Genomic DNA, 12526 nt, shown 5'->3' with positions numbered 1-12526 from the left:
TGGAGACTCTTACTTCCACTTTTCACATGACTTCCTTCTCCTTTCTCTTCAGTTCTGGGCTAAAATTTACCCTGGTTTCCTACGTGGTACTTCTCACCATTCATACTCATACATGTATTTGTTTGCCTGTTTGTTTATTTTCTGTCCCCTGTTCTGGCCTGTGAGGTTTGTGAGAGCAGGGACTGTGCCTGCTTTTGTCTACCAGGTCTCACACCCTGGCGTGCACAGTGTCCAGCCTAGGGGAGCATTTCATAATTACTGAGTGAGTGGCTCAGGAGATCTCCTATAGGTCTTATTTTACCTCCTCGTAGGGCAAAATGGTTGTAATCCGGTTCTGTGAGAAATTCGGTACCTAGCTTTCTGCCTGCTCTTGAGGAGAGATTGAGGGTCCTCTAAAGCATGAGGACACTTCACATGGTGGCAGGTTTCTTGAGGGGTTTCTCTGGTGTGGAACGCTGTGGCCCATTGGCCGTCTGCCGTGTAAGACCATAATATCCTTTGAAAGTACACTCGGCTGCCGGTAGCAGAGACCAGAAATAATAATAGTTTACATTCCACGGAAGGTGGTGTCTCTGGTGATTAAAATGTCCAGAGGTTGACAGCCCTTGGCTGGTATGGCAGCTCCACAGATGTCAGGAAAAGCAGGATCCTTCTGTCTTTCTGCTTTACCGTCCCTAGCAGAAGGCTTTCATCCTAAAGGTGGCATCGTGGTCCAATATGACTCCTGGTGTCAGGCTAGAGAGTCTGAATCCAGATGGGAATTGGGCGGCGGGGTGGGGGTGGGGGGTGGTTTACAAAATTGTAGTCCACTCCATGTTTCTGGTGAGGAATTTTCCTTGAAGCCCCACAACAACTTCTGCTTACCTCTTGTTGGCCACCCCTAGCTGCAGGGCAGGTCGGGAGATCTTGCATTAGCTGAGCACTCAGAGAAGAAAGGGAAGGATGGCTACTGGGTGGGCAGCTAGCACCCAGTAGGTCTGTTTCCTGCCCACAGTACCCTGGGCCCTGGAGCCAGCTTCTCCTCCCTGGCCCGGACCTTCAAGCTTCCTTCCTTCCCTAAGGGACCAGAATCAGAGCAGTGCCTTTCTCTGTGTGTCCAGTGGAGCAGAGAGTGGGGTTTTGAAGCTTTTCACAGACCTTCCATCCAAAAAATTCACCATGTCACCAGCAATAAGAACAATGGCAGCTCACCTTTATCGAACATTTGCTATGTAATAGGTTTTGTTCTAAATATTTTTCATAGAGGGGCGCCTGGGTGGGTCAGTTGGTTAAGCATCCAACTCTTGATTTCATCTTAGGTCATAATCCCAAGGTCGTGGGATCAAGTCCTGTATCAGGCTCTGTGCTGAGCGTGGAGCCTGTTTAAGATTCTCTATCTCCCTCTCCTTCTGCCCCTTCCCTGTTTGCGTGCACGTGCAGTCTCTCTCTCTGTCTCTCTCAAAATAAAAAATAAAAACCTAAAAAATAAATAAATAAACATTTTCATAGAATAATTTATTTAGGCCTCACAACACCCCAATTATTATTTATTATCCCCATTTTATAGGTGAGCAAACTGAGGCACAGACAGGTTGAGTAATCCTAGATGTTCTTACTAATGATGTTTTTTTTTTTTTCATTCTTCCCTTTCAATATATTATGAATAAGAGGATTAAAAAATAAAGACTGACCTATTTTGGTAGATTGACCACTCTTCCATCTTCCATCTGATTAGCTGAGATCTGTGGGAGTGCTTTGTGGAAAAGCACCCGGCAGTCAACCACATTGACGAGCTGTCTTTATGGAGTGCAGGAAGGGGCTTAACTGTTGGCACATCTAGCAAATGGCTGGTGACAGGAGGAAAAAGGACCCACAAGCTCTGCAAGATTTCGCCAGCCTGGGAGCCTGGGGCCAGCAGACCCCAGTGCAGTTGTGCCAGTGGGCTGGGCTTGGCCCTTAAAATCACAGTCTCCCCGACTGCTCTTACAAGTCCATAGAGAGAAAGAAGGCAGCTTGCAGTTCAAGTCCCCCGAGAATTAATTTAGACACCACGTCATCCCTGGATGCCTGTGACCAGTCATGCTTAGTGGAAATCTGATTCCCAAAGTTCATCTCTGAGTCCTTTTGAGACACTTTCAAATCCGTGTTCGTGGCTGCTCGCACTCTCCACAGCCCGTGGCAGCCAGATCCTGGCTGCGGCAAGATGTTTTAGTTAGGCGTGCATTTGGCTGCAAGTATCGGCCTGAAACAGGCAGCATTGTCATTTCAGTACATAAGATGCCGTGTGTCAAGTAACATCTGGAGGGAGAAGATGTGGCTCAATGGTGTGGCAGAGGGCATGGTCAACGCCAGCGCTCCTCTGACTCTCTTACCCCCTCGTGGCCACAGATGGCTGCCGAACCCACTTTCCCAGGGGGCCAGGGCACCCAGAGAATTCAGTCCTTCTGTTCTGGCAGAGTAGTGTTCTGGAGACAAGTGGGACCCTCTCAAATCCGAGTAGCATCACACCTGCATTCCAAGCTAGTGAAGGGACAAAGACTGTGTGAATGAGTCTTTTTAAAAATTTTTTTTATTTTTGAGAGAGAGACAGAAAGGGCAAGTGGGGGAGGAGCAGAGAGAGAGAGAGAATCCCAAGCAGTCTCCACACTGTCAGTGCGAAGCCCAGTGTGGGGCTTGAACTCAGGAACTGCGAGATCATGACCTGAGCTGAAACCAAGAGTCAGACGCTTAGCCGCCTGAGCCACCCAGACGCCCCTGAATGCGTCTTTTTGTGAGACGGACACTCTCCTAGAATTCCTGAATGAGAAATCTTCACTTACACCAACATGAAGATACGCTCCTGTGTTCTCTTCCAGACACACTTGTATTTTGATCCATCTGAAATTGATGTCTGGATGTGGAGTCAGATGTGTTTCGGGGCTCAGCCCATACTCTTAACTGCTGTGTTTGGGAAGTGGCATTGTTGGCAGTTCTGGAGCCAGATCAAGTAGGTTCAGATCCCGGTGGATTTGTGCCATCTACTTGCTGTGTGATCTTGGGCAAGTTACCTCTCTGTACCTCAGTTTGCTGGTCGGTTAGAAATGGGGATGCTAGCAGACCCTCTTCACAGGGTTGTTCTAAGGGTCAAACGAGTTGATAGTTAACTGAAAACAGTGCTGGCATGTAGTCAAATCAAAGCAAAAACCTCATGCTTTAAACCAGAGTGAGAATTTGCAAGGCCACATGGGTCTGGGAACTCGGCAGGGAATCCCAGTCAGTGGGGGAGTGAAGTGTGTCACTGAGGTTACCGTCTCTTCCTCTTTACAAGAAATTGCCAGCTGCGGTCTCAAAATGTCTGTTCCTGTGTATGCTCCCACCCGCGGTGACTGAGAGTTCCCCTTAGCCTGTAACTTCAATAACATTCGGTGGTGTCAGAGTCTGACATTTTGGCCAGTCGGCTGTGCGTGAAGTGGTCACACGTTGCTGCTTTCCCTCAGCAGTTTCTCTGCAGAGGCCTGTCTTGAGCCACTCTACCGCGGAGTTACTTAGGCTAGGCTGGAGGTAGGACAGTGAAGTCCCCAGAGCCCTATATCATGATGCTTATCCTCTGTGGGGGACAGGAAATGAGGATGTAAGACCCTGGAAGTCAGTGACCCAGCCCTAGTCATATCTGTGGACTGAATCAATCAATGAAAGAACTAGTGCTAAGTCGTTAGTGTGTTATTAATAGAATATAGGTCCTAAGAGAAAGCATGATTAATTGCAAGATGATCTCAGCGGCTGCCATACAGTGTAGCAGTTGAGGGCCTAGATTTTCCCGAGGCAAAGTCTTTTCTTCGCACAGCAGCTTTTCTTTGTTGGCAGGTGGGTAGAGACAGTTGAATGAATAGATATTTTCCTAAGTCCCTATTCCAAAGGTGGGATGAGGATGGGCATAATGGGAATCTTCTCTAAGTGAAAGATGATTGAACCTCTTTATTAATAGGTGGGTAGGTCCCTGTGGCCCCAATGTGAAGCTCTGGTAAAGTCTAGAAAGGAGAAGGGAGCTTGTACCAAAGGCCCCCAGTGAGCTGGGTTCTCCTTTACCTTAAGTCTTAGTGCCTAGATCAGCCACTTGCACGGCAAGCTGCGCGGAGGAGAAAGGTCTGGCTGCCCCCATGAGCACTTGGTCAGGAGGAGTGCGTGTGCCGCGGGTGATCTTAGAGGGTGGATGAACACTGGCCAGGGTTGTGTGTCCTGCTCTAAGACAGAGAGCACCAGAGGAAGCCACCATCTCTGGGCACAGGGAGAGAAAAGAGCTGGTGCCTCGTCCTAGCCCTTGGGGCTAGTAATCCTGCCCACCGGAAGGGCAGGTGCCAGCCACTGTCGTAATCTCTGACCCATCAGATCAGCCACCACTTCTTGACCTGGTCTGCAGGGAGGACCAAGCCAAGGGGAGTGGAGAGGTGTAAGCGGATGATCCTTTCCGTACGAGCTGAGATCAAAATCCAAGGGAAGAATAGAAATGTGAGGCCCAGAAGTACAGGAGCAGAAAGGCCCGGGTGCTCGGGCTGCTTTGGGATCAGAGAGCAGCACCCTGGCTGGTTGTCCCTGCAGAAGCACCTCACGCAGAGCCATGGCAATAATGCCTGCTTCATTAAGATGTCAGTGAGGATCAAAACCAAGGTCAGGGGGCGCCTGGGTGGCGCAGTCGGTTAAGCGTCCGACTTCAGCCAGGTCACGATCTCGCGGTCCGTGGGTTCGAGCCCCGCGTCGGGCTCTGGGCTGATGGCTCAGAGCCTGGAGCCTGTTTCCGATTCTGTGTCTCCCTCTCTCTCTGCCCCTCCCCTGTTCATGCTATGTCTCTCTCTGTCCCAAAAATAAATAAAAAACGTTGAAAAAAAAAAAAAAAAAACCAAGGTCAGTAACATGTTAATACTTCGAAATGTGATAGAAGAGATCGGCTTTCCATATGTTACTGTGGAGTGGTAGAACTTCTGTCAGACACTTCCCTGAAAGCCCAATTTTTAAAGCAGAAAAAAAGTGGAGCTGCTGTGTTGCTAAATGGGGGCATGGGGTTCCGCAGCCTCACCCGCTGCCTCCCCTTACCCTCTGCAGTCTCGCCTGAGGACCGTACCTCTGGACCCTCTAGAGAGGCCTGGCTCTGCCTCCCCCTGGGCCCAAACAAGCCACATAAGCGTTCTGAACCTCAGTCTCCTTATCCATCAAGTGGACGGTTCAAACTGGATCAGAGTGTTCTTCACCCAGTTCCTATGGACAGCAGCTTCAGAGCCCTTTGGCATTTTTGAAACACAGTATTTTGTGGGGGTATTTTTTTCCCCCTCTTTCTGGAGAGACATGACATAGTTTTGTTTTGTCAGCTTCTTAGAAAAGATCGTGTTCACCGAAACATGAAGGAATGCTGTATTGATTTCTGAGGTCCCTTCCGGTTCCATCAGTCAGTGATTTCTGTTGTAAATGACAGAATCTTCCCAGCTCAAACTGGCTTAAACTGCACAAGGAAGTTAATGGCTTTGGGACCTGAAAGTCCCAGAGCTGGCCTGACTGGAGCCAACACTCAGGTATTCTTGTCAGGAAGCTATCCTTCTCCGCTTCTGGGTTCTGCCTCTGTCAGCTTTGACTTCTTTCTCCGGTACCCCCCCCCCCCCCACCTCCCAGGTGGCAGAGAGGCCTTCAGCAGCCCCTACCTTCCTTCCATCCCATCCCTTTCCCCCCAGTAATTCCAGCAAACTTTCCAGGGCCTACTCTGATTGGCCCTGCTTAGATCATGTGTCCCTCCCAGAGCCAATTGCTGTGGCTGAGGGGAGGAACCAGTCAGACTGTGAGTCAGGCCAGGCTATCCCCTCACCCCAGCTTCTGTCATCTAGGATTCTGTTTCTTGGTATAAACCCTGGGAAGCGAGACGCGTGGCCCCGCGACCAGGTGGGCTGTTGCTCTGGCGGGTGTGCTGGGATTGATGAGGCAAGTCCAAGGGCCTCTTCCCTTCCCAGGTGGTGTGAAGAGGGGCCCTGGGAGGTCTGGGGTCCTGGCTGAATTGCTGACCCTGTAGCCCACCTTTGCTGCCATTTCCACAACCCCTCAGCATCGTCCTCTCTGCTGTGACCCCTCCCATGTGTCAGGGACCCCACACTGGTGGATATGACAGCTCCCTCCAGTCAGAGAGATGTGGCACCACCACACGTCACTGCTGATGTGACTTAAAAGAGCCATATACATCACTCTAGAGAAAGGAAGGAGGAAGAATGAGAGTGGCAGAAAAGCAATTTCCGCTGTATTTTAAAAGGCAGCTATTAAAATTTTACAGGAGCTTTATTGCAGGGGCTTTCTGATCATCCCAGGAATTTTTTTTTAATGGAAAGTCTGGTGATAAAGGAAATGTTCTGGGTGCTTCTGGTTCCCTCATGCCCTGTCAAGCATCTTGAAAACCACAGTTGTCAGGGCTTCATAGACCAGCTTGGGGGAAAGCCAACTACCCAAGAGACTATTTCTGAGTTTTTAAAGAGTGTGTGTTTTTCTGTATTTGCTGTTTCTATGTATAGTAACTCTGTCTAATTTCATTTTGTGCTTTCCTAAATGCCTTGGTAGTGAGCTATGGGAATTGTCAAGAACTGCACTCAACTCTGCCCTTCTGTGCAATTGAGTCATTTGGTTTTGTGAACAAATGGAAATTCAGGTCAACCTGCTTAAGTGTAAAAAGAAGCATTTGCACTTACTTCCTGGGACATTGTACACTGAATAGCTTCAGGTGTGGCTAGATCCAGAGCCTCACATGAGGTTGCCAGGACCCTGTTTCCTTGTACCTCGTGGCTCTGTATTCTTTTGTGTTGGTTTTGTTGTCAGATAGGCTCTGAAGCCGCTCTGTATATATATCCAACCAGCTAAGCAGTGCCCCAAGAGAAATAAACCCATCTCTTTCCCTATAGTCCCAGGATATGTCCTGAGACTGCTTTTATTGAACCTAATCACCATGGCTTCAATGCCAGGGCCACTCCGAGCCATCTCTGAGGCAAGGAGCAGGAAAGAGGAGGTTAGTGGCTTTGTTGGCCAGACCTGGATTGTATGGCTAGCCCTCCAGGACCCCTTCCCATACAGTGTTCACAAGGATCTGAATCTGCCCCACACTTCCCAGTTATTACCTTCCCTAGGAATCTGCTCTGCCTTTTCCCTATTGGGATTCTTAATCCTGGGTCCATAGACCCTTGAAGGGTCCTTGGATAGAATTTAGAGGATCGCAAAGTTGGCTGGGAAAAAGGTTACATCTTTATTCCCTCTGCCATCTGGAATTTAGCATTTCCTTTTCTTCAGAATGAGAGCCAAAGCTACAGTTGTATTGCAGTACCTGTGACTTTGTCACCACTAGAAATTAAAAATATTTCCATATCACATTACGATTATTGCAGATATTGCAAAATATCACTTACACTCATCTGTTTCTAAATTACTATGGTTATTGGACACACCATTAGGATCTTATAATTTAAAGCATTCATAAAGAAGCACGAATATTACTGTATCTCAGATTAGGTTTTATTTTACAGATACTTTGATATCTTAATATAATTGGTTTCCTTTATAGCCTTGGGTATTGTATCTTGTTGACTTAAAAACATGATTCTGAGAAGGAGTCCACACTCGTCTTTGGCAGGCTGCCCACAGGGCTGTCTGGCATGAGAAAAGTTAAGAACCCCTTTGGGTTTCTCCAGGAACCTCTAGGAGCAAGATTATTGAAGATATCCTGATTCCTAGATTCTGGAGAGCTGGCTAGCTACTCTCTAGGTTTCCTTCCTGAGAGCTGGCTGGAGTTTGAGCTCAGCCTTGGTGTTTGAGTAGCGTTTGGGCATCGTGCTATTGGGGAAAGGGAGGCATTATCTGCCTGTAGTTAGCTCTCTCTTCATTGACCGCCATGGCCACTGGCTTAGCCACATGATCAGGAGTAGGTGAGTAGGCTCTGGAGCCAGGCTTCCTGGGTTCATCCCATCTGTAATATACTTTTGACTGGCCAGGCAGCTTCAGCTAGTGAGTTGTTTGTTGTTTTTTTTTTATCCATTCTGTGCCTCAGTTTCCTTTTCTATACCATGAATGTAATCATAAACATCTATTTCTTAGGCTTATTGAGAGAGTGAAATGAGTTAGCACATGTCTGCTAGGACATGGCCTGGCACATGGGGAGTGAGAGTCATTATTTAATGGCCATTCCTTATAGGAAGGTTCTGGATTATCCTCTCAGATCTCATCTCCCTGATTTGGTAAACCTGGCGTAAACAGAAACATGAGGGTGAACAATACAGACAGTGGAGACATTCATTCATCCATAAAATATCTATTCAAATGTGAACAACCATACTAAATATTCAAAAACATAAATTAATAATATACAGTTTTCATGATATAGCCATTCAAATATGAACAACCATACTAAGTATTTTAAAACATAAATTAATACTATAAAGTTACAAGTCAGGACAAGCGCTATTTATCTCTGCCACTTCTCTATTCAAAATTGTCTGAAGGAAATATCCTTATAATGGCCTTCCATCTGCCGCTATCACCTCCCTGCCCTCGTCTCCGACCACTCGCCCCCTCACTCACCCTGTGCCAGGCACATGGGCCCCTTGCTCCTCCTAAAATTCTCCATATACATACCCTGCCTCAGGTCCTTTGCACTGGCCATTCCCATGGCCTGGAATGCTCTTGCACAGAAAGTCACACAGCCTGTGGTCCTCCTGAATTAAGGTGTCTGTTCTGTGGCCACTCTTGCAAACAGCAGGCCCATCATTCTCCTCAGCCTGCTTAGTTTCCATCAAGACTGCTGACTACTCCCTGACTCCGCATCATGTATTTGTTTTATTGTCTTCCTCCTTTACTGGAATGTCTTCTCTCTGAGGACAGCAGTGTTGTCCTGGTCACTGGTGTTCCCTTGGTGCCTAGCACAGAGCAGGTGTTCAGTAAACATTTGTTGAGGGGGTGAATTTGTAAATGACAGAAACTGCGGCAGGAAGACTCAGACTGGCCAAAGACATAACCTTGTGTTGTTCTTCTCCACAGATGCACGGTCTTTGACATTGGCTCTCGTGGGACCCTCAAGGGACACTAGTGCCCAGAACACACTGAGGGTGAGTACAGTGTGGCTGTTTGCTTAAATTTTATAACTAGTCCACATAGGTCTCTATTATCTTTAAAAATTACTTGAAAAAGTATTGAGGGGAAAATGAAAGTCTCCTTCACTGTCCTATGCATCACCTGCAAGTCTAACACCTTCCCTGAGAGCTAATTACGTCAGCAGTCAGGTGGGTGTCATGACAGACCTCTTCCCGCGAATAGTCCTACTTAACGCACATGCGCACTTACATACTTCGCAGCACAAAGAGAAGAGAAGTCATGCTGTATGTGGGTGCTTCCACAGTGTGTTTCCCACCATCCCTAGCAGCAGAGTATCTCGGAGATCTTTGTTCGTGGCACACATCTGTGTATCACACTCTTTTTTAATTCAATTTTTTAAATTTACACAGAATAAAATTCACTCTCTGGCATAGAGTTCTCTGAGCGTAAGCAATTGCAATGTTTGTGTAACTGCCCACCACCATCAAGAGACAGACTGGCCCCCTCACCCACCCTGTGTGGATGTGCTGTTCCTCTGTAGGCTGAAGATACAGCGTAGGTACTGACACAGAATTAAAACATGTACATATGGCAAATACCTGTGATATAAAGATTTTGAATATGTTATAATTAGGTTTATGGGGACTTTGCTAGTGAACATCCTGTTCTGTGTCTTTGGCATAGGCAAAGCGATGGCACTCAGTTGCCAGTGGGGCATTCCAAAATGAGGGCGCCAACCTTTGTTGGCAGGATGCCATGCGGGTGCTTGGGAGTGAGGGTGCTGTCTGATCCTCGAAGCACCAAATGCCCTTAATGGTATGGCAAGTGGAGAACAGAAGATTCTGACGTCCAGACTCTGCCCGGTTTGTGTAACCATGATGTTGGCTAAGTTGCAGGGACCAGCGGGCTGACCCTTGGGAACCGAGTGAATCTAGACAGCAGCTTCTCTTCTTGGCTGCTTATTGGGTCTCTTCACCTTCCTTCATCCTGGCCCAAGGCTCTGCCCAGGTACCTGGAGCGTGTTCATGGAACAGTCTCAAGGGGCTGCATTTCCATCAAAGGATGCTTCTCAGCACAATTTCTTTTTTTTTTTTTTTTTTTTTTATTATTTATTTTTGGGACAGAGAGAGACAGAGCATGAACGGGGGAGGGGCAGACAGAGAGGGAGACACAGAATCGGAAACAGGCTCCAGGCTCCGAGCCATCAGCCCAGAGCCTGACGCGGGGCTCGAACTCACGGACCGCGAGATCGTGACCTGGCTGAAGTCGGACGCTTAACCGACTGCGCCACCCAGGCGCCCCTCAGCACAATTTCTTTATTAGCTCTTTTATTTTGAAGGAATTTTAGACCCCAGAAAAGTTACACCAAGCGTGCAGAAAGCTCACGTACCTACCCTTCACCCAGCATCCCCTAATGTCACCATCTTAGGCAGCCTTGGCACAGCTACCAAAACCAGGAAATGAGCACTGGTCCAGTACTGTGAACTAAGAGAGTTGAGTCAAGTTTTGCTAGTTTTCCACCGATGTCCTTTTCTTTTCTTTAAAAAAAATTTTTTTAAGGTTTATTTATTTTTGAGAGAGAGAGCAGGGGAGGAGTAGAGAGACAGGGAGACACAGAATCTGAAGCAGGCTCCAGGCTCTGAGCTGTCAGCACCGAGCCTGACGCAGGGCTCGAACCCATGAGCTGTGTGATCATGACCTGAGCCAAAGTCAGATGTTTAACTGACTGAGCCACCCAAGTGCCCCCTTGATGTCCCTTTTCTGTTCCAAGGTCCTATCCAGTATGCCACACTGTGTTTACTCGTCCTGTCTCCTTATTCTCATCCAGTCTGTAATGGTTCCTCAGTCTTTCTTTGTGCTTCATGACCATGCCAATAAATATGCCTTTGATTACCTACTGTTGTGTTCTAGGTACTGGGGATTCAGGAGTGAACAAAGCAGAATCCTTTCCCTGTGGGAACTGACATGCTACTGGAGAATAGAACAACAGACAGACAAGTGAATGTAGGAGAAGTCCGTAAGACAGGAATGGGGCTGCCTAGGAGGAACAGGAGTGATTTTAGGCGAGGTAATCCGGGAAGGCCTCTCTGAGGAAGCCCTGAATAAGAATAAGGCTCCCAACCTAATTCATCCACCAGCCAGCAGGAGATCTAAATAAATTATTTCACTTCGAAACAGGGTTTCAGGAATTGCAGCAACAGGACCATGTTTCCTCTCGGTGGGGCAGCCCCTTCTTAGCTCTCGCCTTTTGTTGCCCTGTAAAAATGCAAAGCATTGCCAGATCCTCTGACATTTTTTTTTCCTGATAGACAGCAAAAATGAAGAATTCTTGCTAGTCCAATAAACCCAAATTATGCTACATCAGATAACTTTTAGTGATTTGTGGATGAACATATTTTGTTTACCTTGTATTTGTTTATTATTATTATTTATTAAATTGCTTTTGTAACAAAAGATAACTGATTTTTCATTTTGGTAGTAATGTAGATTCCATTTTATTTTATTTTAGAGAAAGAGAACACAAGAGAGGGAGAGGGGCAGAGGGAGAAAGAATTCCAAGCGGGCTCCGTATGGAGCTCAACGTGAGGCTTAGTCCCACAACCCTGGGATTATGACCTGAGCCAAAATCAATAGTCAGATGCCCAACTGACTGCTCCACCTGGGGGCCCCAGTAGACTCGTGTGTGTGTGTGTGTGTGTGTGTGTGTGTGTGTGTGTGTGTGTGTGTTTAAGTTTAAAAATGAATTGGTTTAGTGGGGCTCCTGGCTGGCTCAGTCAGTGGAGCATGCAACTCTTAATCTCGGAGTTGTGAGTTCAAGCTCCACATTAGGTGTAGACATTACTTTAAAACAAATAAATAAAAATAAAAACGCATTGGTTTAAAGAAAATATTAAGTAAATAATTGCATAGATGGGACTAGATACAGCTGAAAAGAAGAGCAGAACACGGTGACTGAGGCTCGGTAGGCACTATTCTAATTCAGTTTCCCACTCTTTCTCCTCTAGTTCGGGGGTTCTCATCCGGGGACCTGAATAGAGGTTGGCAAACAGTTACCACGGACAGGTGCCCTGAACCATTTGTGTTATGGTGGGTCCATCAGCCAGGAATGCTTTTAGCTACCAGAACAGAAAGCCCAGCTTGCAGCATTTTAAACCACCGAGCATTGATTTCTCTCCCATAACAACAAACATGAAGGTATTTCGTTAGTTCAGAGGCTGAGTGGTGTCCAGCCTGGAGCTTCTTTGATTTACTCGGCCTTCCCTCGTGATTACAAGATTAGTGCTGTAGCTCCAGTCAGAACAAGGAGGGGAAGGCCAACACCCAGCCACACGTGTTTTCCTTTTCTGGACCACTTACGAATTCTCCCCAAAATCCTCCCACAAGGTTCCACTTACATCTCACTGGCCAGCAATGTGTCACGTGGCCTCCCCTAGCTCCAAGGAAGGTGGGAAGTTTCATTTAGCTTTTT

At 47.2% G+C, this 12526-nt stretch overlaps 1 protein-coding gene across 5 annotated transcripts in view; it reads left to right on the top strand.

Annotated features, from left to right (window-relative positions):
• Positions 1-12526, top strand: part of SIPA1L3 (signal induced proliferation associated 1 like 3) — a 239627-nt gene that overhangs the window by 85606 nt on the left and 141495 nt on the right. For all 5 annotated transcript variants that reach the window (XM_058707345.1, XM_058707339.1, XM_058707340.1 and 2 more), the window contains one exon: positions 9004-9071. The gene's annotated coding sequence lies outside the window, so the exon portion shown is untranslated. The remainder of the gene's footprint in view (positions 1-9003; positions 9072-12526) is intronic.

The sequence above is a fragment of the Neofelis nebulosa genome, chromosome 17 (genome assembly GCF_028018385.1).
Source record: "Neofelis nebulosa isolate mNeoNeb1 chromosome 17, mNeoNeb1.pri, whole genome shotgun sequence".
Lineage (NCBI taxonomy): Eukaryota > Metazoa > Chordata > Mammalia > Carnivora > Felidae > Neofelis > Neofelis nebulosa.
This window is presented reverse-complemented; position numbering and strand designations above follow the sequence as displayed.